This window comes from Sus scrofa, chromosome 9 (assembly GCF_054392235.1).
Source record: "Sus scrofa isolate SSC_HxYL_T2T_F1_AM1 chromosome 9, Sscrofa_HxYL_maternal_Yorkshire_Landrace_v2.0, whole genome shotgun sequence".
Lineage (NCBI taxonomy): Eukaryota > Metazoa > Chordata > Mammalia > Artiodactyla > Suidae > Sus > Sus scrofa.
The window spans coordinates 104,207,104-104,233,521 of record NC_139391.1 but is presented as its reverse complement, the minus strand read 5'-3'; the positions used below and the strand labels follow the sequence as shown (position 1 = coordinate 104,233,521).

The following is a 26,418-nucleotide window of genomic DNA, read 5'->3' as shown; positions in this document are numbered from 1 at the left end:
ATGTCCTTAAGTCATACTCTGACATTCTGTCCACTTATCACAGTAAAACATAAGATTTTTTTATGTGGAATAAAGCATTAACAAGTTAGTAAAGTATTTCAGAAGAATCTCAAGCAGTAAATCATGAGAGAAGACAAGAACAAAAAACACTGAAAGATCATTTAAACAAGAGACCAGATGACAGATCACTGGAAATAAAGGATTTGAGATGCTGAGGACCAAAGCAGCATGCAAACCTCGTTGGTGAGCCTCACTAAATATCACAGACAAACAGGTGATGCAGTTGGCCGTCTTGGTGTGACTGGCCTAGAAATTGGAGTAACTTCCTTCACAAGGAAAGCAAAAAAGAGTGGAGGGATGTCATTCAGGAGAAAAGTCAGCCCCTGCTAGACCAGAGGTTATTGTTGAAGTGGAGGAAAAAAAATCCAAGAGCTCAAAACATGAGAATACAAAATGCAACAAATGTGACTCAAAGGTTGGAGAAGACACATTCTGCTTTGATTTTGCCTAAAACATAAGATATTTTATAAAGCCTCCTTTTTATCCTATGGAGGAGATTCATGATTGCATAATTTTCTGTAAAACATTATTTGTAGAGTACAGGTTGAATGCAGAATAGAAGTTCAACAAGTGCATCTTGAATAAATAACACTACAGTGAAATACACAGACTAAAGAAATAAAATGTGACTGAGTTCATGGCATCTGGGTCCGAACCACTGAAGACTGAATCTTGGATCTGCCATTTCATTTCTACATGTATTTGGCAAGTGCCTTTATTCCTATGGACTCTGGTGTCTTCATCTGTAAAATCAGGATAACAATAGTCCCTTCATCATAGGGTGTTGTGTGGTTTAAATTGTTAACATACAACAAGTACTTAAAAGAGTACCTGTCCTACAGTGACATGGGCTACATGGCTTACCTAATATTATAACTTGGGACAAGATATCAAGCTTCAGTCAGCCAGGAAAGAACAATCCTTTACACAGGGAGAAAATATGGAGGGCTAGATTGTATGATTTATATTTATTAATATATTTAATAGCTCATTTCACATGTAAAATCTGTTCAAATTATTTGAGCAGGACAAAAAAAATAAAAAGTCATTTTAAGAATAACAATTTTAATATGCAGGATAATTGTGGAGTATGTGAGGCTGGAAAATTAAGAGATGCTCCAGATATGACATAAAGACCTGATATGCTAGAAATGGAAAGGAGTAAATGCAAGGGAAATGTAGAGGATCTGAAATGACTTTACATGAAGTTGGGCTTGGGGCAAAAGGAAGAGGTGATCATCTTCCAAGTTGCAAACTAAGAAGAGGATAAGTTAACATGCCTTTACTACTTTCAGGGGATTCAAAAGGGATACTTCTTTAGTAAAGAGATTACTTGATAGATAAAATTTAAATCAAAGCAGAAATGTCCCACAAACATGCGGCATTATGTAACTAATTTGCCGTTAGAAATAAATCAAATCTGCAGGGAGAAATTTCCATTTCTTCTCATGGATTATGTGAAGTTCTGACAGTATACACCTCTGAGAAAGCTCTGAGTAGAATTTCTGAGAAAGAGTAAATCTAAAGTGAAAAGCAAAAGAGAGTTGCATTGATTGTTAGACCCCAAAAAAGTAGCTCTGTCACTGACACTCAAAGTGAGTCATGAGGTACAGGCAACAGTGTGATACTGTGGAGAGAATACAGAATTGCAATCTTGACAGTTCTGAGTTGAAATGCCAGTTTCATCAATTACTAAATCTGTTATTTTAAGAAAACTACCTCATTTCTCTACATTTTGATTTACTCATCTACAAATTGGTTATATTAATACATAGCTCAAAGGATGGTCCACCAGCACACAGCAGAGGATCAATGTTCTCCTTTCAGTAGGAGATACCGCTGACCTTCTGTATAACAGATAGTTTCTTTTTCTTCCCTGTTGACAGAGCTGGTCTGTGCCAACCATCCTGGATCCCATGGTAAGTAAGTGGCCATGTGACTACTTCTGGTCAATGAGATTAAGAAGGAAACTTTCTGTAAAGTTACTAGGAAAGGTTTCTTGAATCTTAAAAATGACACAAAAAATAACTGATTTCTTTTTCTGCCTCTGGATATTGGTACATGAGTGTATGGTACTTTTGGCAGTTGCTACTACCAAAAAGAGATTGCTATCTGAGAATGGCAAGCAGATATTTAGGGAAAAAAGCTGAGTTCTCTAAGAAATAATTTCTTGTCTGAACAAATCCTGGAACTGTTTCATTATAGGACTACTTCTTATATATGATTTTAAAAAAAAAATCCTTGCATTTTTTTAGGCATCTTGAGTTGAGGTTTCTCCTTTCCTCTTACTAAAACTGATAACATCTTTCCAGTGTTCCTAACCCCTAACTACCACCATCTCATCCTCTCTACCATGGTTTGTTTAGTTTGGGTATTTTTCTCAAAATTGTTTTTTGTTTTGTTTGTTTTTTCCATCTCTTCCTAATCTATATTGAAATAAAACTGAGAGTATAATCTAAGCTAGGAAAATAGCCTCAAGTAAAATTTTATTTGCAAGTGATACACAATGGCAGTTTTCCTCTTTACCTATTTCATTAGAAAATAATCAATTTCTTGCATTAATTCAAATACCAGAGAGAGTAATAACTGCACTAACTTAAGACTTTTCTGGTCTAAGGATTTTATCTCTTTTCTGGGCCATAAAGCTGTTTTCAAATTTAATTACCTATAGCTAATTGACAGTCGACAGCTGTTAACCAAGGAAGATTTACTTCCAAAGTGGCTCTGTTAGAAGCCTAGAAGCAGGGGCTATTTTTTTTTTTTTAATGCTATTTAAATTTGTTAGTTAGCTGTAATTGAACTTTGGGGTTTGGGGGGGAAAAATGAACTTTTTCCTTAAAGAATAAAGAGATGAGTTCAAAGCATGTAGGATTTTTATCTATAAAAAAAATGACCGAAGAATTCATCATTTTGGTTTAATGCAGATCCAACTTAAGTCAATGAATGATTCAATAATTTGGCTGCAGTTAGAGAAAATGACTGATTTAATGATTTGGCTACAGTGAAAGAAAGAACTCAACACACTATTACTGGTCTCTCATCTAAACATGTCAAAGAGCAGCACTGTCCTATACTTCTTTGCATCTTAATAATTACATCATCTTTTTTACAGTGTTGGAGGTACAGTTAGTTGAGCTGTTTCTCAGGACATGCTCAACTGATTGAGAAGGAGCTTTGGCTGAGAATATGCGATATCAGAAAATGCAGTGGCCTCACAAAGGGCACTTTCGTCTCTAAGTCCCTGGGAAAATCTCCGGGGAAAGATTATTATTTAAAAAAAAAAAAAAAAAAAAGTTCTATGCTTCAATCCTGAAATCCACATTATTGTAGAGTTCTACGGTGGAAAATTACCGTAATGCTTTTTATGCCAGTGTTCCCTAATGGAAAATTTGTAGCACAATATGCTTACCCGAAATTCATGTGTTGACATGGACTTTTTCTTTGTATAGAAATTACTGTGAGTCTTGAGAATGTAACCAAAGCTGGTTGTATATGAAGGAACTATAAGTTCCCTCAAAATATAAACCCTTGCAATAAAAGCTTCTGGACCACTTGAATGTAGCCAATATACTGCTGTAGCAATTACAGTATAGTTTAATATACAGAATATATTCTCTATGTAAATAAAACTCTATCCCTAACTATATTAAGAATTCACCTTTGTTCTCTGTTAGTGATCTCAACTTTTCTGAGGTGACCAAATCAGTAAGAACTTATTCATGTGCTCAGAAATGTAATCTTGATGTTAGAAGGTAGGGAGTCTAGGGTTCTCTTTTATGAATAATATATATCTGTTGTGAAATGAAGTCTGGCACTTGCCATCGGCCTCTAAATGGAGTAAAACATGAGCCACTGCAGCTGCCCCTGAGCCAGGGCTCAGGGTGAAGACCAGGAGGGAAGTATTCTGTGCTCACGGATAGTTAGCTATTTTCAGGAAAAGACCTTGTGAGCCCAATTCTTACATCTCCTCATATCTGGAAAAACACTAACATCCTTCAATGATGACTGATGACTGTGAGTAGTAGTAACCTTCACAAGACCAGCAGCAAACTTCTGTAAAATGTGTGCATGGCTGTGTATACCTTCCCTTCACCTTTGTGACTTACATCTTGATATTCCGCCTTTCCTCTTTGGGGGTAGTTAAGTGACAAAACATAACATATAGCCATCTGTGAGAACAGCTCCTTCCAAGGGTGGGCCAGTGAACCCTGAGGGAACTCTGGAAAGAAACATGACTGGCCCACAGCTGCATATCAAAGGAATGATTCCAGTAAGCACAGACCTTTACATCTTACCATAGAAACTGGTTTTGTGTAAATCTGGTTGTCTGTAAATCATTTGTTCTTACTACCTTCCCTTGGTCTCACAACTCATATACCCTAGCTTCCTCCCTGGCTTCCTAGGAGCAGTTTCTCAGGGCTACCTCAGATGCTGTCTACTGGGCTTAAGTCCTAATTTTGCAAGAGTCCTTAACTCTTAACTTGCAGGTTGTGCTTTTTTTTTTTTTCAGTTGACACTGTTAAACTATTAAGTAGAAGAACTCATCCCTTCAAAACACTGCATTATCTGGCCTTTTATAAATTTCAAAAACAAACAAGATTACTTGATGAAAATCAGTCCCCAGGGGTCTCTTTATGAGAGTCATATGCAATGGTTGCTTATTAGTTACATTTAAAGTTCATGATGTGCTATTAATTTACCTATTCAATACTTACTTATTGAGCCCCTATCAGAGTAGGCTACGAATTTGCTCACATAAAATGACACAAATATGAGCATACCAGGCCCCTATGACAATTCCAAATCTTGCCTTATATTTTATTATTCTTTTTGGCTAAGCCCATCTTGATAGTTTCCTCACCATAAATCTCAGCTTTCTCTCTGAAAGAATGTACACTTACAGATCTCAGAGTAAATCCTTAGTATGCTATTTTTTTAGTCTGGAGACATTGCTACTGACAGGATAATTTCCTCTCCTGAATATGTTATCTCAGAAGAATTTTAAGTAGAGTGGGCTTAAATGACCCATCCTTTCCCTAAGGTTCACTATCTTGAAACTGGGTTAGAAACTGAACTTCACCTATCCCATTAGGACAAACAGGAAGATAATGATAAGAGCAGTCAAACTTCAGTAGGCTGAAACTACAGTTCCTAATTCCTACGGCAAAGAGAGACCAGAAGGAATGTAATAAAAATCACATTTACTCAAAAATAACAGTTCCAAATAGCTATCATTTATGGGTTTAACAGTAGTGTAACTGAGTAGGGCCCTGTAGGGCTCCTGGGCACACACACAAGCCTTTCTGTGTCCTCCATTTCTTGTTTTTAGGTAATAAACTTCAGCCTCCAGGACCTTCTCTGAGTTCCAAAGGGCAGGTTCAAACAGTTGCTAATGAGGGAAGGGAAGGGATGCAGAGACAGGGGAGGAGCAGACAAGAGACAATAGTGCAGCCTTGGGGCAGGATCCTGTTTCCTCCTCAAAAAATATACCTAACAATATCTTTGAGCTCTTCTTCAGAACTAAAATGCCCCAACAAAAGGAAGAACTACTTGATAAAGCATTCTTCATTCCTGGAAGAAGGAGGACCACCAGAACCATTCCTGAGGCCACTAAACACCAGCTCTGAGAGACCTGTAAGCTTGTCCCTACCCTCATCCTTATTTGTGGCCCAATTTTCCACTCCCCAAAATATAAAACCACCTCCTGATCCCTTCTAAGGGGGGAACTTTATTTAAGGCATTAGCTTGCTATAAGCCCCATTTGTCTGAGAAAGCAATAAAAGCTATCTTTTTCTCTTTCACCCAAAATTCAGCAAAAATAGGAGTGTTTTTATTTAAGTAGGTAGGTGCTTTTATTTAATTAAATAAAATTTATTAATTTTAATTAATTAATTAATTTTAGGGCCACACCCATGGCATATTTAAGTTCCCAGCCTAGGGGTCAAATCAGGGCTGTAGCCAGTGGCCTACCCCATAGCCACAGCAACACCCAGATCCAGATCTGAGCCATATCTGCAACCTATAACACTGCTCACAGCAATGCTGGATCCTTAACCCACTGAGTGAGGCCTGGGATCAAACCCACATCCTCATGGATACTACTAGTTGGGTTCATTACTGCTAAGCCATGATGGGAACTCCAAGGTACTTTGAAAACTTATTTTATTTAATTTTCATTGGAACTTTGTGTTAAACTTTAATACTATTCTGGTTCACACTTAAGGAAACTAAAATTTAGTTCATTTGAGCAATCTAACTTAACTGTCAAAGGCTTTAAGTCCCCTTCGAGTCCTCAAAAGCCTCTGGCCACATCTCATTGTAATGCTCCTTCCCCCACCTTGACCAGCCTGGGCTGCTCACTCCTGCTAGAGAAGGAATATTGCCTATTACTCACCCAGCCACCATATAACCTGTTTGCCATGCAAATAAGATATCCTGCCCAAGACCAATCAGAAGATCAAATTGGGTCTCCACTCAGATCTCATTGTGGGGTATAAAGACAATTGCATAGTGAGTCAGGCCTTCTCTTTTTAATCTGTGAGCACGTGAGTTCTCTATCTCCCTCTCTGAAAATGTACTTTTGCTTAATAAATCTGTAAAACATCCATCATTCCAATGCTTTGCTACAGCAAGATGAGAAGGAGCGAGGAAACTGCGACTATATTAAGTAGAAGAGGCTAGAGCCAGGATTTCAAAGCAAGATGGGTTCTTTAATCTGTGAACTCAATCAGATGCCTTTTGTTTTTCATATGAGACTGACAATTTAAACACTTACTGGGTTTTTATCACATTCTTGACCTGCACTTGAGTCTGTGCAGTGCCAAAATGCAGTATAAGAAATGCTTCAGTCTCTCAAATTTTCTTTGCCAATTTGAAGAATGAGGGTGCAAGGTGGGGGGGAGAGAACACACTAGAAAAAAACTTGAGAAGAATAAAGTTCTCGGTGATGCTGTTCTCAGTAAACCATCCCAGCAAGACCAAGAGAGGCTACGTGAAAGTGAGACTGGAGAGAGAGACACAGTGTTGTGTGAAAGGTAAAAGTGATACAGATGGAGTAGGCACAAGTAGTTGTAGAAGTCCCAACAAAGGATCACAGATAGAGAGGAAATCTAGGGGACTTTGGGAGATCACTGTAAGCTAATAAATTGATCAAAAAAGCCATCAGAACAAGGCAAGCTTGCTTGACTAGTGGAAGTGTGCGAATTGCCTCAGGTCATTGGGCACAGGAGGGGATGAGGTCTGCATTCAGATTCAGACCAAGGGCAAGAGTTTGAGGACTGTCCTTCTGCTGATTTGAATACACACCTTACCAGATACCAAGGAGGAGCTACTATACCCAGAAAGGAAGAGGCAGTCTTTTTTGACCTCCCCACTTCCCTTGGATGATAAAACTGTAGCCCATTGGATCCTTGGGCAGAACTTCTGTGCCTGCCTGCTTGGAACTCTCACAAGCGTCATATCTTAATAAATGTATTTCTTGCCTATTACTTTGTCTTGCTGAATTCCTTTTGTGCGGAGGCCTGAAGAACCTAAACCTCAGTGAGTCCAGACACTGGCTGAGTGATTCTAATTTAAAACAGTGGGTTCAAGTCCCAGTCTGGGTTTAGGATGCGTTCAAGTCCCAGCATGTGGGTTCAAGTCCCAGTCTGGGTTCTAGATAGGTTCAGGCTGTTAATGCTGTCAGTTTCTAAAGTCCAACTTTTCTATGTTTTTGATAGATAGGCATGATAAGCTAAGTGGAAGTAAATGGCCAAATGAATGAAATAAAGTATAAGGGAAGAAATTCTCCTCAGTGAGCCCGGCCAGGGAAGAACAACAGTAAATACAGAATGTATCTCCTGGGCATTGCACCAATATATAAGAACCTTTAATGATGCTTCTCATCCTGGTTTGCCTCAAAGAACCTAACTTGGGACTGTTTTATGAAATTATCAAAGTGCCCCCTTTACACTCTCAAAAGAGTTATGGTTTGGAAGTTAAATTGTAGTGGTCACTCTGCTTTTAAGCTTTCTCTTCTGTCTTAAATGGTTTTCCATTACTTTTAGAAAAAAAAAAATCCAAAATTCTTAACATAGCTTTTAAGGTCTGTCATAATCTGATCTAAGAAAATCTCAATTGTCACTACTTGCCCATTTTGTTTGTATTCCTGCCCTTCTGATCTTCTTTTCACATCTCTAAACTTGGCCTTCCTCCTTTCTGTCTCTGTCATGTTCTTTCTGCTGAGAGAATTCTTTCTGGCTTTTTCTAACTCTTACTCATAACTCAACCAGTAACTTAAATTGGACTGCTTCATAAAGGCTTCCTTGATCCTGTGGATGATGTCAGGTCTTAGATCTGCTGATATTTGCTCAATTTCCCTTCGATTTCTCTTAAAATCTTCCTGGAAGATCATTTTAAATGGTTAAAAATGCCATGGACTCAGAGGTTTGCAGGGGACTATACTGTATGATTTCCTAAGTCCCACTTTGACTTCCATACAGTTTTTTTGCAGCTGAAACTGCTTCTGAATATGAGACAAAGTCCTCTGTTCATTCACACATTTTACCCTTTTTCCTGCTATAATGAAGTTTATGACCTTTTTATCTTGGTGAACAAAAAATTATGAGCATGAACCAATGAAATGTGAAAAAAATGGTATCATATTTTAAAATTAGGGTTTTCATGAAAATAATTTATTATTATTAAAATTAAAGTGCATGGGGGAGGAAAGGCCCAGTTTTGGAATGAGCCAACTGGAGCCGAAGCTCTAACTTTACCACTTGTTGATATGGGGCTTGCTTTCCCCCCTTCACCCAATCACCCTCCTTCTACGTCCCCTGACCTTTAGTCTTACATCTACAAAAGAAAAGGAAGAATGAGATTATTTATTAACCAGAATGATCTCAATGTTCCCTGCAGCAATAAAAATGTCCATGAAAGTAGTTCCTTTTTCACTATTTATGAGTATTATCTACTATTGTAAAAATATCTGTACAGTTAATGTAATCCTTCATATTACTATAAATCTGATAAGAAAAAAAGAGTCTCTTTAAAAATCTATCTTAAAAATATGTAATACACAGTTATATAACTATATCTTTTCTGGAAAAAGAAGCTAAACTAAAAACCAAGGCTTTCTTTCCCCCTACCTAAAGCATATTTCATTTAGGTTGCATGATTCAATCAACTGGAGAATTATAAATTCTGACTTCTAAGCTTACTTGGAATACAAGAAAACAGACTTCAAAAACATTAGGTGCCAATCTTTTGCTCTGTATATGGCAAGTGGTAGCTGGATTCTATCTTAGAACATGGAGAATATACAATTAAAGGATGGTTAAGATGTCTTGAGAGTCTTTGAACTAGAAGGAGGTATTTTCTGGAAAGCAGAACCAAATTTGAACCTACTGCTAAACTGCAGAGGACAGAATGGATGAGCTGAGTTGTCATTACTGCCGACACTCCTACTGTTGGGAAGGCCTCAGCTTCAGAGTGTCCACTTAAGATGTAAACAAGGGAGATAAATCTGTGAAAGAGGAAACACTTCATCTGACGCCTCCTTTCTAGAGCTCTTGACACTTCTGGAGAAGCTGGTGTGTAGCAAGTTATTCAAAAACAGTATGTTCAAGGTGAAAAAAGCACAGGTCAGAGAGATGGTTAGCAAAAGAAAAGCAGAAATAATAGCAACAGAAAGGGGGAATAAAAGGAGGGGATAAGACTTAGAGAAAGGTGTATATTAGTATATCTCTACTAAATATAATATTATACTCTCATTATAATTATTTATGTAGAGATTTGAAGATATGGAAAACTATGTCTTATGCTAGGTTTTTTTGTTTGTTTTTTGGGTTTTTTTTTTTTTTTTTTGGTCTTTTAGGGCCACACCTGTGGCATATGTAGGTTCCCAGGCTAGGGGTCCAATTGGAGCTGCAGCCATTGGCCTTTGCCACAGACACAGCAATGCAGGATCTGAGCTGTGTCTGAGACCTACACCACAGCTCACGGCAATGCTGGATCCTTAACCCACTGAGCGAGGCCAGGGATCGAACCACATCCTCATGGATGCTAGGCATGTTTGTTAACCACTGAGCCACCACAGGAATTCCCTTATGCTAGGTATTAAAAGCAGGCTATTTTCATATACTCAACATTAAAAGAATTTTTTTAAAATATTCATAGAATATAAGACCAGAAAGATATATTTTTAAATGTTAATACTAAAAGTCCTTGGGTGGTGAGAGAGAAAGTTAAAGACAGGGAGACAATACTCCATTCATACTTTTTCAGTGGGGAGGGTGAAGAGCTGACATGGTCTAAGATGCCAGCAAAGTTCTAGGCCATAAAGAATACACCTGGAGAGTTCCCTTAGTGGCTCAGCGGTTAATGAACTCAACTAGGATCCGTGAAGATGCTGGTTCGATCCCTGGCCGTGCTCAGTGGGTTAAAGATCTGGCATTGCCATAAGCTGTAGTGTGGGTCACAGATACTGCTCCGATCCCGCATTGCTTCGGATGTGGCACAGGCCATCAGCTATAGCTCTGATTTGACCCCTAGCCTGAGAACTTCCATATGCTGCGCATGTGGCCCTAAAAAGAAAAATATTAAAAAAAAATACAACTGACCCCCTACCCTAGTCCCTAAAGTGACCACCAAGAAACCATCACATGGAAAGATTCTTACAGTAGCATTTAACACTTGTCTATTGCAACATTTATTGATTTTCTGTGCTTTTCAATAAAACTTTCTTTGGATATATTGTGGCCCTTCAGTGAGAACCTCTATTTAGCATACTTGATTAGAAAAAGAGTGGTAGGAGATTCCATGTGCTGAATGAGATCTCTTGTCTCATTTTACCCCTATTAAGTTCTCTTTCATGCCCCATTTTAAAATGTAAGCTTACATTTTAAAAAATATGGCAGGCTCTTCACAAAATTAAAACATTCTTTGAGGTATACATTTATTCAGTCATTCAATACATAGTATATGTGCCAGAGGCCAGATAAAAGATGACAATTCCTGGTCTTTCCCTTAAACGATTTAACAATAGAGGGACACAAATAACTGCAGTACAAGAAGATGCCTCAAGAGATTAAGGGAACAAAGAAGAAGGAAGACTAAGTCTTCCAAGAAATGATGGGGAAATCTTAAACCAAAGGAAGTGCTTGGTCTTATTTCTCCATTTAACACATTTTAGTTAAGCTACTTTATTAAATTAATAGCCACAGTAATAAATGCACAAAGTATGGTAAAAGACAGATTAAGTGTTTAAGGCAAAGGCAGCTACTTTTATCAGGAGTCAGAAAAGCTTCTGTGAGTGTCGTATAAACTGTGACTTGAAGGATATATATGAGTTAATAAAGAGATAAGCATTTCTGAGAGAGAAGAAAGATCTTGTGTTGAAACAATGAGGTGGGAGAATAAAATATGTTTATAATTTTTTAGAGTTGATTGAAAAAAAGGAGGATTTGGGTGGGTTTTTCTAAGCAGAAGCAAAGAACCAACCAACATACAAAAATGGAAATTTCTTGAATGCCACATAAGCAGCATGTAAAGATGTCATATATCAAACCAAAGTAATTTAATTTTTTTCAAAATTGTTTGAGGTATCAATGAAAAAATCTGAGGAAATGCATGACATGATCACTTACAAGTGTTACAAAGAATAATTTTATTAAAGAGTTCTCAAGAGTGAGGTTACTTTATGATACAATATTAAGTGAATAAAGTGGAATAAAATATTTTGTATAACTAAACTATAAGATACCTGCATAAAATAAATATGCATAGCCAAAAGTCTTAGAAAAAATTCAACTTGTCAACATTCTTCTTATGAATGTTCAATTAGAAATAATAGACCAATAATACTGATGGCTCAATTCAAAATTCTGTCAGTTTAAAGAATTGTAATTATTTTTTAATCAAGAATCAGGCAGCATGAACTTTCCCTACTGACCTTTATGATTTAAATATATTTTCATACTAGACTCTGTTTGCCTTGCATCTAACAAAATGTTGAACTAGACAAGGGAAGAAATTATCATTAACTGAGAAACAGCTATATATTGCCAAAAGTTTTCGATATTTAGATTCTTCCAGAATGATGGAAGACCACCCACAACTTTCAGTAAGAAACTGTTTGGAATTAACAACGCAGCTCCTCCTACCAACCAAAATTCTTGACCTCTGCTTTTACTTGATGCATGTTCAAGCCCATTTTCATTTGTACATGGGGAAAAAAATACAATAAACTGTATACCATAAAATCTCAAATCCAAAGAACCAGACTTTATGCACAAAGAAATACAGAGATGTTTTCCTGAAGAGATAGTCATTTTATCTAAACATTATTTAATTCAACATGACTCACTGTTTAGCCAAGTTACCGCATTTGGCTTCAAAACAAAGAAACAAGTTTGGAGAAATGCAGAGGACAGCGGAGACATGTTCATTTCACTTTAAACACAGTCATCAGTCATTCGATGCAAAAGCCCCCTTTTCTCTTTTTCTCTTGTATCTTTCTTCCCTGACAGTCTAAAATCCAAGGTCAGTGACTCTGCAGTGCTCAGCTGCTACAAAGGAGATTTCAAGAGTCCTTGGGAGTGTGCCTCTACATAGTAATAGAGCCACCCTTTGATTCTTTTCAAAAGAAGCACAAAAGATCTGACCATGTTTCCTGAAGCTTTGAAAAGCCTGAGACTCATCATATATACAACAGCTTTTCAATACATATGTAAAATAAAATGTTTCTCTTTACTTCATCCTATATCAGGAAACCATTTGTTTCCAAATTGCACATGATCCTATTTTGCTATGGTGGGGATACAGCCTCAATTAATCTTTCAAAATAGAAGATCAGATTGCACTTTTGTGCTTTTGCTCTGGAACATATTATTTATCATTTCTGCATGTACTTCAAGGAGAACAGCAGAAAATGGACTCGAAGCTTATTTATTTTACAAAATGCTGTTGCTTCCATGAGGTAAGCATCAGCCAAGTCTGTCTCTTTAATTTTCAAGGTACAAGTAATATCTTTTAGTAGAAATAAGGCACACTTAAAAGAGGAAGTGACAAGCTGTTAAAAACCAAAAGTTTGACCTGAGTATTAACAGCTTACAGTAGCCTTTTTAATGTGCAAGTTTCATTCCACTGATTTATAGTCATTTTTACCCCTCTCAAAAAGCAAAAGGTATTTTATTGGGCAAAATTACAGGTGTAGATAGTTAGGATTGCAGTATTTGAGGAATTTCACATTGCACGATTCAAGTGACTTAGCAAGACTAAGTCACATAAGATACTTTATGCCTTAAAAGCAGAAGAGTGGATAAACAGGTTTCTAGTTAAACATTTGTCTTTGGTTTACCTTCATCAAAGATTCACACAAGTTACACTTCCCTAATTTTAAAACTTCGCAAGCTTGATTACTCTTAAATAACAAATATAAAAACAATAAGATTGTCTTTTAACATCCAAGTGGAAAATTAATCCAAGTTAGTATAATTCAACTCTCCAAACTCTTTTAATCTAAGACAAACATATAATTAAAATAAAACTTTTTTTTTTTTAACCTAGTGTTGTAGTTTTCTAGAATAAAGTCTGGGTCTGCTGTGTAAAGACAGACCAAGATTCAAATTTCAGCACTGCATCTGACTGACTGTGGCTTTGGGCAAGTAACTTAAATTGTTAGTGCCTAAATGTCCCCACCTGAAAGATGGAAATAATAATACCTATCTCAATTATACTAACTAAAAGAGAAAAGAGATGTGAAACACCTGGAATATAGTAGCTATTACTCATTCCTGTTAGTCTCCATACCAAAATGATAGTTTCAATTTTAAACAGGGTATCTGTGCACTGTCATAACTTTAGGGCATTACTCTGCAGTTGTTTTCTGAGCTAATTCTCCTAAATAACATTTGTTGAATTAACATTTAATTTGCAGTGAAGTGCAATCTGTGCACCAATGAAAATATTATAATGTTTTAAAATTCTAGCAAAAATAATTCTCAAAATCCAAAACAAAAGGAAACGATTTTTTAAAAATACAATTTTCCTTAGCCTTTATCCAGTCTGACTCTCTTAAACTACCACTCATACTACCTACTATCTGTTGAGAACATACTAAGTACCTAATTTACTAAGAAAAGTTTACATTGTTTCACTTAATCTTCACAACAATTCTCTTAACTGGTCCTATTGTTTTCTGCATTAAATGTATGGAAAAACTGTGACTGAATCTTGGGTAACTTTCTCAAGTTTTGAATATAAGTCTGTATGAGCCAAAGTCTACACTATCTGGCAATTCATGGAGGATAAGAATACTCAGGCCTCCTTCACTTTTCCCTGAGTATAACAGTGGTTTTAAATTTTAACGCACTTATGATATTTGTGAATCGCTAATTAAAGATAAAAAGTCAGAGGAATAAAAATAGTTCCTTCCAGAAATGCATTCAGAGAGTCTTCTCAGAAATGTCTGTTGAACACACTCCAGGGCTGCTGCCAAGGATACTAACCAGATCTTGCAAAGGTTGCTCACTTCTGATTCAGATCTCAACGGACACATAATAGACAAGGATATCCCTTCGCATTTTACCTAAAGAAGCTCCTCATATTATTCTTCACTATACTAGCTCTATTTTACTATCTTCAAGGCCCTAAAATTATTTCTGGTCTTAAGGCTCAAATTTGTTTCAAATGTTCTGCTACTGGTGGTAGAATTAATATCAATGTGTGACTAGAGGAATGGTTTCTGGAGTCTATGTATTTATGTGTTAATTTCTGATAACAATTTTTATTTGAAACCATCTGACAGAGAATTCAACATTCTCCAAAGGATGAACCTGCTTTTCTTCAAAAGGCTTTGTGAAAATCAGAGGTACCTTATATTTTTGCCCAATTCTCCTCTTTCCACAAAAAATTTAGAAAGATTCTCAAACATTTATGAGAAGGAAACAGGTGAGAGGGACTGAAACCTTACACACAGCAATGATACTGATGCAGAAAAGCTTTCTCCTGAATTTTTGGTACAGAAAATCCCTAACTTAAATACAAATATAATCTCAAAATTAACGAGTAAGCTAATTACTTGAGATTCAAAATTAATTTTTCCTTCACAAAACCCAAGGTTATAAGTTGTACTAAGATCCACAGTTCTTGAAAATCTAGTTGTTATATTAGTATTACTAATGACAATACTGAATCAGATATTCAATATTATTTTCTAAAATTTTACAAGAATTATCTTCATACCACAAAGTCTAGAGTGGTACAGAGTGTAGGCCCTGATTCCATAGTGTCGGGGTAAACACTCTCCTTGCCACTTAATTCCTTGTGTTATCTAGCTAAATTAATTATTTTAAGCTTCTGATTATGTATCTTTAAAGGAGGATAATGATATCTATCTCATGGATTTGTTAGGATGAAGAAAGTTAAAAAATTAAATCAGTGAGAATGTTATAGTTACATTATATTGCTCATAATACATTGTTATCATTACTCCTATTTTCAGGGAATAATGGTTAATATTTCTCAGAAAGATCAGATATCTTTTTCAAGGTCACACAATTGAAAATGGCCAATGAAAAGAAACTGAAATTAAGTCATTTTGTCACTAGAACCATTATCCTTTCCAATCATCCTACCATCTTTCTACACTGTCAGGGCACCAACCTTTGAACTTTACCCAACCATTAATAGACCATGTCTTTTTGAGAAAATGCATGCAATGTGCTAATTTAGTACATCATTGAAGTCATTTTGTTCTGCTTGAGGAGCAAAACTTTCCAAATTAAATCATTAAGTCAAAATATAGAACAGATAAAACAGATCAATGAGAAACACCTCTTTTTGAATCTCCAGTAGGAACTCCCAAACCCCACCTATCCAACTTCTACTCCACTGTTTACAGAGCACAGTCATACTGTTTAGCTTTTCACTACCATTCTATGAGAACTTCCTGTTTCTTCACATAAACTGAAAACTGTTGTGAGGCAAAAACTGGCAGAAAGCCTAAAAGTGTGATACAAAAGATAATCATTCCTGTAGATACTGGAAACTGAACTACAGGATGGCATCTTAACTTTTTTAAACATATATTTCCTTAGTACTTCTTAGCCAGACATCGCTAAACCAACTGCTAATGAGAATACCATAAAAATTAAAAAAATAGAACATGTCTTCTAGAAACCTACAGTCTTAAAGAGAAGATATGGTATATTCAAGGAAATATAATGCAGTATAAGACAACTGCCTTTAAAGAGAGGCAGAGACTGGTGCAACTTATAAACAGGAAAACATTCTTTTTTTTTTCCTTTCTTTCTAGGGCCACACCTGTGGCATAGGGAAGTTCCCAGGCGAGGGGCTGAATTAGAGCTGCAGCTGCCAGATGCAACATGAGATGCTTAATCCATTGAGCAAAACCCAGGATTGAACCCTGAATCCGAAGCCTCGTGGATACTAGTTGGGTTCCTAACCCACTGAGCCACAATGGGAACTCCCCAAGAAAACATTCTTAATTCCCCCCTCATAGCCAATCAAGTTTGCTGAGTCTTGCTGATTTATCTCCAAAATTTCTTTCAAATCTGCCATTTATTTTCCATCCCAATGATCACTCTGATCACTCTTTAATTCTAGACACTTACCATGTCTTCTCTGACATGATTGCATGAACCTACTAACTGCTGTTCCTGCTTTTAGTCTTATCAATTGTCCAAATATTTATTGAATGTTGGAGAACCATGGGCCAGTCTGTGTGTGGAGCTAGGGATAAAAGACTCAGATCCTACTCTACAAGTCAAATGGAATTTTCACATCGGCTTCAAGTTTCTATCTGAATTAACTACCATGCAAAAGCTAAATATGCCCATGTCTTTTACACATAATATTCCTGCCCCACTTTAAGTCTATTCAGTGACTTCATATCTTCTAAACTAATACTTATGAACCTGTTAGAAAACATGGGGCACTTGTTTTTCTCAAAAATTTCATATATGATCATAGTCATAAAATGTGTGAAACTTTAGGATGCCATTGAAACTCTGGAATTCATTCAAATATCCCTCCATGTTCCATGGGAGGTGGGGTAGGAGGGAGGGGTCCAAACACTCAGGTTAAAAATGTCCCATCTAAGGAGAAAAGTCCTTGCCTACAAGTATTCTAAGCAAGACACTTTATGACCTGACTCTTGCTTACCTCCCCAGTCCAACACTTGATATTTCTTCTTTGATCTATGCTGCCTGTAATATCTTAAAAAAAAAAGCATCCTGTTACCCTATGCTTCTCAGCTATGTTCAAACTGGTCTCTTTTGCCTTATTTGCCTTGCTAATGTTTCCACGTTCTTAAGGCTTAGCCAATACTACACTTTGTATAAAGTCTTAACCAATTTCCACTTTCTCCTGTGAAAAATGAGAAAAACAATTGACTTTTACTAATAACATACTATTTTACTGGTATTGATGAGTTATAGCTGGAGAGTGGAAGATTTAGGATTAGAAAACAGGAAAGCTTAACTCTAAAGTTCTTTCCACTGCAATACAGTGAGTACACATATATTTTTAAACATATTAGACTCCAGATGCATCTGTCTCACAAACGAGGCCACTTCTTTAAAATTTTATTATTTATTTTGTAAACCTCAAGAATGCTTTAAACTTATTGGGAGGCTGTTCCTGTTGAATTAAAACTGCTTAAACTGGAGTTCCCGTCGTGGTGCAGTGGCTAACGAATCCGACTAGGAACCATGAGGTTGTGGGTTTGGTCCCTGCCCTTGCTCAGTGGGTTAACGATCCGGCGTTGCCGTGAGCTGTGGTGTAGGTTGCAGACGCGGCTTGGATCCCGCGTTGCTGTGGCTCTGGCATAGGCCGGTGGCTGCAGCTTCGATTGGACCCCTAGCCTGGGAACCTCCATATGACGCGGGCGCGGCCCAAGAAATAGCAACAACAACAACAACAAAAAAAAAAAAAAAAAAAAAAAACAAAAAACAAAAAACAACTGCTTAAACTGATCTGGAAAAGGTCTTCCATTTTCAATTCCTTCAGGGGAGGAAGGAAGAAAAGAGAAAGGATTATTTGTCCCAGCACGTAGTGTTGCCTGACTTCAATTACTTTTCATTCACTAGGGAGAGAATTTGAGGCCAGACAGTTATGGACTAATTCTTTTCAAATGATCAATGGTGAAAAACAAGTGTTTTTGTTTGCTTTACTTTTGTAACATATAATAAAAGTGAATTCCTAGGTAAATGAAAATTAACCTAGGAGTTCCCAGAGTGGTGCTGCGGAAATGAATCCACCTAGGAACCATGAGGTTGCGGGTTTGAGCCCTGGTCTCACTCAGTGGTTTAAGGACCTGGTGTTGCTGTGAGCTGTGGTGTAGGTTACAGATGTGGCTCAGATTCTGCCTTGCTGTGGCCGGGAGCTGTACCTCCGATTAGACCCCTATCCTGGGAACTTCCCTAAGCCACAAGTGTGGCCCTAAAAAACAAACAAACAAACAAACAAACAAAAAATTAAACAACTTAGCCATACAAAATGCAAGCCCAAATTTCTTAACATTAGGATTAGTTGACATTAAAGTACTTGGTCAAATGGCTGTACTCTGATATTTTGTATTTACCACATTGTGTACTGATAACAACTGGTGGCAGTCTCTGCCACTTACAGAAGATCAGATATAAATCGGTCTGGTACAAAGTAGTTTTTTTCTTTTCCAAAAGTAACAGGGGCAAATTCACTTGGCATTCTCATTTTGCTTATGAAGCATTTCAGACAATAAATCAACAATATAATTAGTCAACAAGTCTTCTAATATTGAGTGGCCTCCTCGGTTTACTGTGGGAAATAGGCATGAGAGCCAGTGTGGCTACAAACAAGCAAGTATAAACTATACAGAAATCAAGCAATTTAAACACTATTACTTATTAAATGGTAACTTTACCACCTTCATGTCTCCATACCCTGGATACAGAATGTGGCCAAGGTCAGATAATGGAGCACTGCTAAATACTTCTTCCCTTGATACATTAGGAAAGAAAGAAAAAAAAAGCCTTTAGATAAATCTAAAACAACTTCTTAGTCCCATCCTTTTTATAATTTTCAGTGTTTTTATTTTTCAAAGGATTTCTATTCTATTTCTTTGTTAACTATATTTATTACTACATTTTTTAATGGATAAGTAATGAAGCCCTGCTGCATAGCATAGGGAACTATATTGAATCTCTTGGGAGAGAACATGATGGAAGACCGTACGAGAAAAAAATGTATATATATTTATGACTGGGACACCTCTGTACAGCAGAAACTGGCACCACATTGTAAATCAACTATAATAAAAAATATAAAGAATTAAAATATAAGCAAAATATTCCAAGTCCAAAAATTTCTTCAAATTGAGCATTCTTTTTCACCACTTTATCTTATTTTAATCAAGTATTTCTTTCTTACATAAAATTTACTTAGCCTTTTAAAGAAGACATTTTCATCCCACTTTTTTTAAAATTTTTCACTCTATGATGTGTCTATTTATGCCAATTTGGTTAAGAATCTAGATAAAGGAATTCTGTCTTTTTCTAACTGCAGAATCCCTCCCTTGAAATAAACCACAGTTTCTTACTTGGGGAGATGACAAGATCACTCACAAATTCATTTCCGCACCCTTCTCCTTATCATGTTTCACAGCAACACATTTCTTAACGAAAGAGATTTTACTGCCTCTTTAATTCAGCTTTTGAATGTCATATGAAACATTACTTTGCAGCTAAGTTTCTAAATTTAGCTGTAAGTATGTCTACTAATTCTACCAGGAGTGGATAATTGCTTAATCTTCTAAGTTACTGTTCTGCATGAAAAACAAAAACAAAACAAAACAAAAAAACCCAAGAATATTTACCTAGCCTTCATTTTGTATCATTTACAAACAGCTTTTCCACCTAGAATTTCAACCTGGAGGGGAAGTAGCAAGATTAAGTTTTAGTAATAGTAATAATTAAGGAACTTTGAATGCTTTTGCTAAGAAGATACATAAAAAGAAAAATTACTATTGCTGACATTATATTTTCTCTGATGCTTTTTCCTTTTTTTTTTTTTTTTGCTTTCTAGAGCCACGCTTGTGGCATATGGAAGTTCCCAGGCTAGGGGTTGAATCAGAGCTACAGCTACCAGCCTATGCCACAGCCATAGCAACGTCAGATCTGAGCCATCTGCAACCTACACCACAGCTCAGGGCAATGCTGATCCTTAACCCACTGAGTCAGGCCAGGGATTGAATTGCATCCTCATGGATCCTAGTTGGGTTTGTTACTGCTGAGCCACGACAGGAACTCCCTTTCTCTGATTTTAAAGCCTTAATACACCTTTTAAATGGACAAACTTTGTGTTAACTTATATCACGGTCTCTACTCCATGCATAAGAAAAAAGTCACATGCATAAAAATACATTTTCTCAAAGGCAGGGTGCTACTGAATGTTGTAGAAAATAATCTACCTTTTCATAATACTTTTTCCAAGAAAGATGAAAATAAACACTACAGGTGAAGATACTTTCAATTTCAGTTGGCAAACAAATCCCCTAGAAGATGCTATAGGATACTGTCTTTATGATTTGGGGATAGGTAAAAATTTCTTAAACAGAGCGAAAACAGTATGTCATAAAGAAAAGAATGATGAAATGGAATACATTAAAGCTGGAATTTCTATTTATAAAACAGCATCATTTAATGTGTGAAAAAGCCAAATAATGGGAGAAGATATGTAAACTCATACATATAACCTATAAAGGGTTGATATCCAAAATGCATAAAGAACTAGAAGTAAATATAAAAATATAAACTAAAATAAAATAGGTTATGTCTTGTATCCTGCAAGATATCCACATTATACCAATAAACATTTGAAAAAGTGTTCAAATGACTAGTAATCCAGAAAATACAAATTAAAACTACAGTAAGGTACTGCTATACTGCCATGTTCACTAACATTTTTTTAAATAAAAATAAATAATAAATATGGCCATTTCCACATTTTCCATCCAAAAGGAAAGGCCACAAAAGCAAAAATAAACAAGTGGGACTATATGAAACTAAAACTCCTGTACAGCAAAATAAACCATTAAAAAAATGAAAAGGCAACAAACAATAGAAAATATTTACAAATTATATATCTGATAAAGAGTTAGTATCTAAAATATATAAAGAACTCATACAATTCAGTAGCAAAAATTTTTTTCAAAAAAGCAAACAATCTGATTAAAAAATGGGCAGAGGAACTGAAGAGACATTTCTCAAAGAAGACATACAGGTGGCCAACAGATACATGAAAAGATGCTCAACATGTCTAAATATCATTAAATATCAGGGAAATAAATGCAATCAAAATCACAATGAGATATGACTTCACACCAGTTAGAATGGCTATTATTCAAAAACACAAGAACTATCAAGTGTTGGTGAAGATGTGGAGAAAAGGGAACACCTGTGCACTGTTGTTGAGAATGTACATTGGTCCAGTGACTATGGAAAACAACGGAGCTTGCCCCCAAATTAATGGAACTACCATATGATCCAGCAATTCCATTTTTGATTATTTGTCTGAAGAAAACAAAAACACTAACTCACAAAATAAATCCCCCAAGTTCATCGCAACATTATTGACAATAGCCCAGATAGTGAAACAGCCTAAGTATTCACTGGCAGTTAAATGGATAAAGTAAATGTAGCATGTATATACAACAGGGCATTATTTAGTCATAAAAAAGAATGAAATCTTGCCATTTGCAGCAATACGGATGGACCTCAAGGACATTATGCTAAATGAAATAAATTCAACAAAGAAAGATAAATTTTGTATGATCTCATTTACAGGCAGAATCTAAAAACAAACAAATCCAGCCCACAGGTAGAGAGACCAGATGGGTGTTTGCCGGGGGGTGGGGGTGGGCAGGCAAAACGGAGGAAAGGGTCAAAAGGTACAAATTTTCAGGTATAAAATAAACACGTCATGGACATATAGTACACAGCATGGCAACTATAGTTAATACTGTACTGCATTATCTGAAAATTAAGAAAGAAAATCTTAAAAGTTCTCATCACACAATAAAATTCTGTATGGTAACAGACGTTAACTAGACTTACTGTGGTGAATATTTTTCAATACATGACAATAAACTAATATAATGTATGTCAAATATACCTCAAAACACAAACAGTAAAATAAAATATGGTTATTTTTAACTTTAGCAAGGATATGGAAAGACTCTGTATATTGCTAGAAGAAATATAAATTTGTAAAACCACTTTGGAAAACAATTTGGTTTTATCTGTTCAGTTTGAACATATGTACACCATATGACCCAGTAATTCAATTCCCAGATATGTACAAAAAGAGAGGTACAAAAAAGTTCATAACAGTTTTATTCATGGTAATCTCAAACTGGAAATGATAAAACATCTATGAACAGGAGAATGGATAAACATGATATGGCTTTTTCCCTTCAATGGGTAATACTCAGGAATAAAAAAGAATAAACCACTTCTCATAATAATGTCAATGAATCTCTCAAACAAAATATTAAGCAAAGTCAGAGAAAAAATATATACCATACAACTTCATTTACATAAAATTCAAAATCAGGCTAAATTCACCTTCGGTGTTAGAAATCAGGACAGCAGATACATTCAAGGCAAAGGGAGAGGATAGTCATCAGGATGGACAAAAGGGAACCACATGTATTTTTTCAACCTGGGTGGTCATTACACAGTATGTGCCATCGCATGTGATAACATATTTATAATGAAGATTTTTAAAATTTTTCTGTATTAATGATTCATTGAAAATATTTTTTTTTAAATAAAGAGTATTTAAATCTATATATGCATGGTTTCTAAATCAGGGTGTGTTAGTTTGCTCATTGCTATAGCAAACTACTGCAAGTTGTACATCTTAAAACAATGAACTTAATTCTCTCACAGTTCTGGAGGTTGGAAGTCCAAAATCAGTATTACTGGGCTAAAACTAAGGTGTTGCCAGGACCACGCTCCCTCTGGATACTCTGGGGAAGAATCAGTTCTTTGCTTCTTCCAACTTCTGGGGCTACTGGCATTCCTTGGTTAGAAACCATCTCACTGCAATCTCTCCTTCTGTGGTCACACTGGTTTCTCCTCTTCTGTATCAAATCTCTCTTAAAAGAAAACTTGCGATTGTACATAGGGATCACCTGGATAATCTAGGATAATCTCCAGGTCTCAAAAGCATAATTATTCATATCTGTGAAGTCAATTTTGCCCTATATGGTAACATACACAGGTTTCAGGGATTAGGATGTGGACATCTGTCAGGGGGCCATTACCCAGCCCACCATATCTAGTGCCATTGACAGTAATCACTATGAGTTCAGAGGGGAGAAAAATGACCTAGTATTAGAATCAGCTGAAATCCCTCATGAAACAGGAGAGGAAACACCACATTTTCATGGACAATGATATCTGAACATATAAAGAAGAGGCCATCATAGCCCAAAATGGCCACAAAGGATGCAAGTGATAAAAAAAATGTTTAATATAGGCCACTACGAAAAACAAATCAAAATGTCTAAAATGTGCTACATTTTCATGAAAAGAGAAAACGTTAGTTTTAGCTGTATTTATTATACATTAGAAACTATACCAGTGAAAATATTAATATGATAATATATGATTGAAAGGTGAACATTATTAACAATTTTTGTTGTGGTTTGTTTTCCATACTGTTGAAACCCTCTTTCTTCTTTAAATGCCTGTGCTTATTACTGTTATTCAGAGTTACTCAGGTTGCTAATGTAAACACACTGACAGAGCGTTGCTAGAGATGAAGTATTTCATCATCACCCTGGCACTACAACAAGACTCAGACACAGTTTGTTGGAAGCAGAAGAACGCCTTCTTTACAGTCCCCAGATGGGTGTCTGAGAGAAGTCCCTGTGGAAAAATCAAGATACTCTCCCATGTCTGCTCGTCACATGATTGTTCCATGCACAGTTTATCCCTGACCTTATTGATGTCACTGGTTTGAAATGCATGTCTGTCATTTTGGAAGAGTTGCTAGTGTCACTTGTTCCTCACAAATTTCTTCAAAAGGAAAGGAGATTCTTTTTTGACATCCTTACAAAGAAAATAAGATAATCTCACTGGCATAATCTCCATAATAAAAACAAGGTTACTATACCATTAAAAAATTATTGTGCTCTAATATCATATGATTATAAATTAGGCATTAAAATGATCTAGAAAAATAGATTATATATACTTTAAGTGAGGTTATTGATAAAAATATTATTTTAATTCTGTAAAACCATATACCCCTGTACCCCCACAAAAGCTGTCGAAGACAATGAAAGAAATCCTTTCCAAGGGTTCTCATCTGCCGCTTGCTTGAGGTGTCTTTCAGAGCAGATTCCACATTGACTTAAAAATGCTTATGGATTTACACGAGAGAAGAGACTTTCTGCACCTTTACCTGATTATGCTTTGGAACAATTTTCCCATGCCATCCACTCAGTTGGGGGTGAGTGGCTATCAAAGGAATAACAAGGTACCTCCTATTAGAAAGGTCATAGCCTTCAGCTAGAGCCAAGTTCTAGGAATCTCTAGCTGAGGCAGAAACAAATCTCTTAGTTGTTGGATCCTGGGTAAGACTAAGGTTCTTGGGTAAGGCTGAGGCAACCAAGTTGAGAAAGGGTCACCTGGGATTTTTCAATATTTTAGTATCAGCACAGGTATATTGATGCTTATTAGCCAAGTATCAGGCCTGTATTTATTGTATTAATAGGTGCTCATCTGTGCTCTTTTATAACTTTATGGAGAGGATAATTATCTAAAAATTAAACCCAGTTATGTTATGGCTAATATATAACCTATGGTTTGTTTAACATAATGTCTGCTTAGAAGACCAAAACGACCTTCATACATGTTTCCTACCAATACCATTACTTTCCTTTTTTGCATTTTACTACTCTAGTGGTTCGAAATTTTTGGAATGCAGACCCACTGATATAACAACTTTGTTTCCATATTTATAGATGACGAGACACAACCAGATTCTTTGAAAACAGACTTTTAAGAGTACTTAGGGCGGCCATGCTACTTCACTGTCCATTATGTTTTTGCATAGCATATGTATAGCTCCTAAATATCCCTTGTCAATTCTGTTTCTTTCTTCTTCCTTTTTTGGGCCACACCCGTGGCATATGGAAGTTCCCAGGCTAGAGGCTGAATGAGAGCTACAGCTGCCAGCCTATGCCACAGCCACAGCCACAGCAACACCAGATCTGAGCCTTGTCTGCGACCTACACCACAGGTCATAGCAATGCCTGATCCTTAATCCACAGAACAGGGCCAGGGATCAAACCTGTGTCCTCATGGATACTGGTCGGGTTCATTACCACTGAGCCACAAGAGGAACTCCCTCATTTCTATTTCTTCTTTTTTTAAGTTTTTATGGCCGCACCTATGTCATATGAAATTCCCCAGGTCTAGGGATTGAATCGGAGCTGCAGCTGCTGACCACAGCCATAGCCAGGGCAACACCAGATCCAAGCCACTTCTGTGACCTATGCCACAGCTTATAGCAACACCAGAACCTTAACCCACTAAGTGAAGCCAGGGATTCAACCCATATCCTCACTGACACTATGTCAGGTTCTTAACCTGCTGAGCCATAACATGAACTCCAATTCTGTTTCTTTATATTGGAATTATAATAGGAAATATAATAATCTTATATTTACAGGTAATATTTCTATAAGCCCTTAATGTGATTATGAATCAGCTTATTTAATCTTTACAATAGCTATGTAAGAAAAGAAACTCTGTAATTTATCAACTAAAATGGGACATTTTCCAGCATGAAAGGGGGAGCTAGAATAATTACTTCAGGGTAACAACTGGCATAAGTGGGAATGGCCCTTGGCAAACAGATGGATGGTTTTACATACATATGAGAATTATTTTTATCCTTATATAGTTGAGGAAGCTGAGTGCAGATTTTTGAATAATATGCCCACATTCATGGCATTTACCAAGTGGCAGAATCAGGTCTGGCTCCCTGGGCAGTCTGCCTCCAGAGTCCTTGATCTTAACCACAGCCCTGGAGGACTGAAGTACAATCAAAAACGATGCAAACTCAAGGGAACTGATAGAGATAAAAGAAGATTATAATGTTAACAGTTTATCTTCTTTGAAACAGTCAGCTATAACACCAGTTTGAACTGGGGAAATAATTTTTTTGTTTGTGTTTAGATTTCACTTCACCATGAAGCTCTTTTTAAAAAGAGCTTCTTTTCCTCAATCACTCATGCTATGTTTTAACTAGACTTGGCATGTATTTAGCAGTCTCATTATCATGTATTTATATAAAAGA

General features: G+C 36.4%; 1 protein-coding gene across 1 annotated transcript in view; it reads right to left on the bottom strand.

Moving 5' to 3' along the window:
* SEMA3C (semaphorin 3C) overlaps window positions 1-26,418 on the bottom strand; it is a 181,006-nt gene that overhangs the window by 87,185 nt on the left and 67,403 nt on the right. The window lies entirely within an intron of this gene.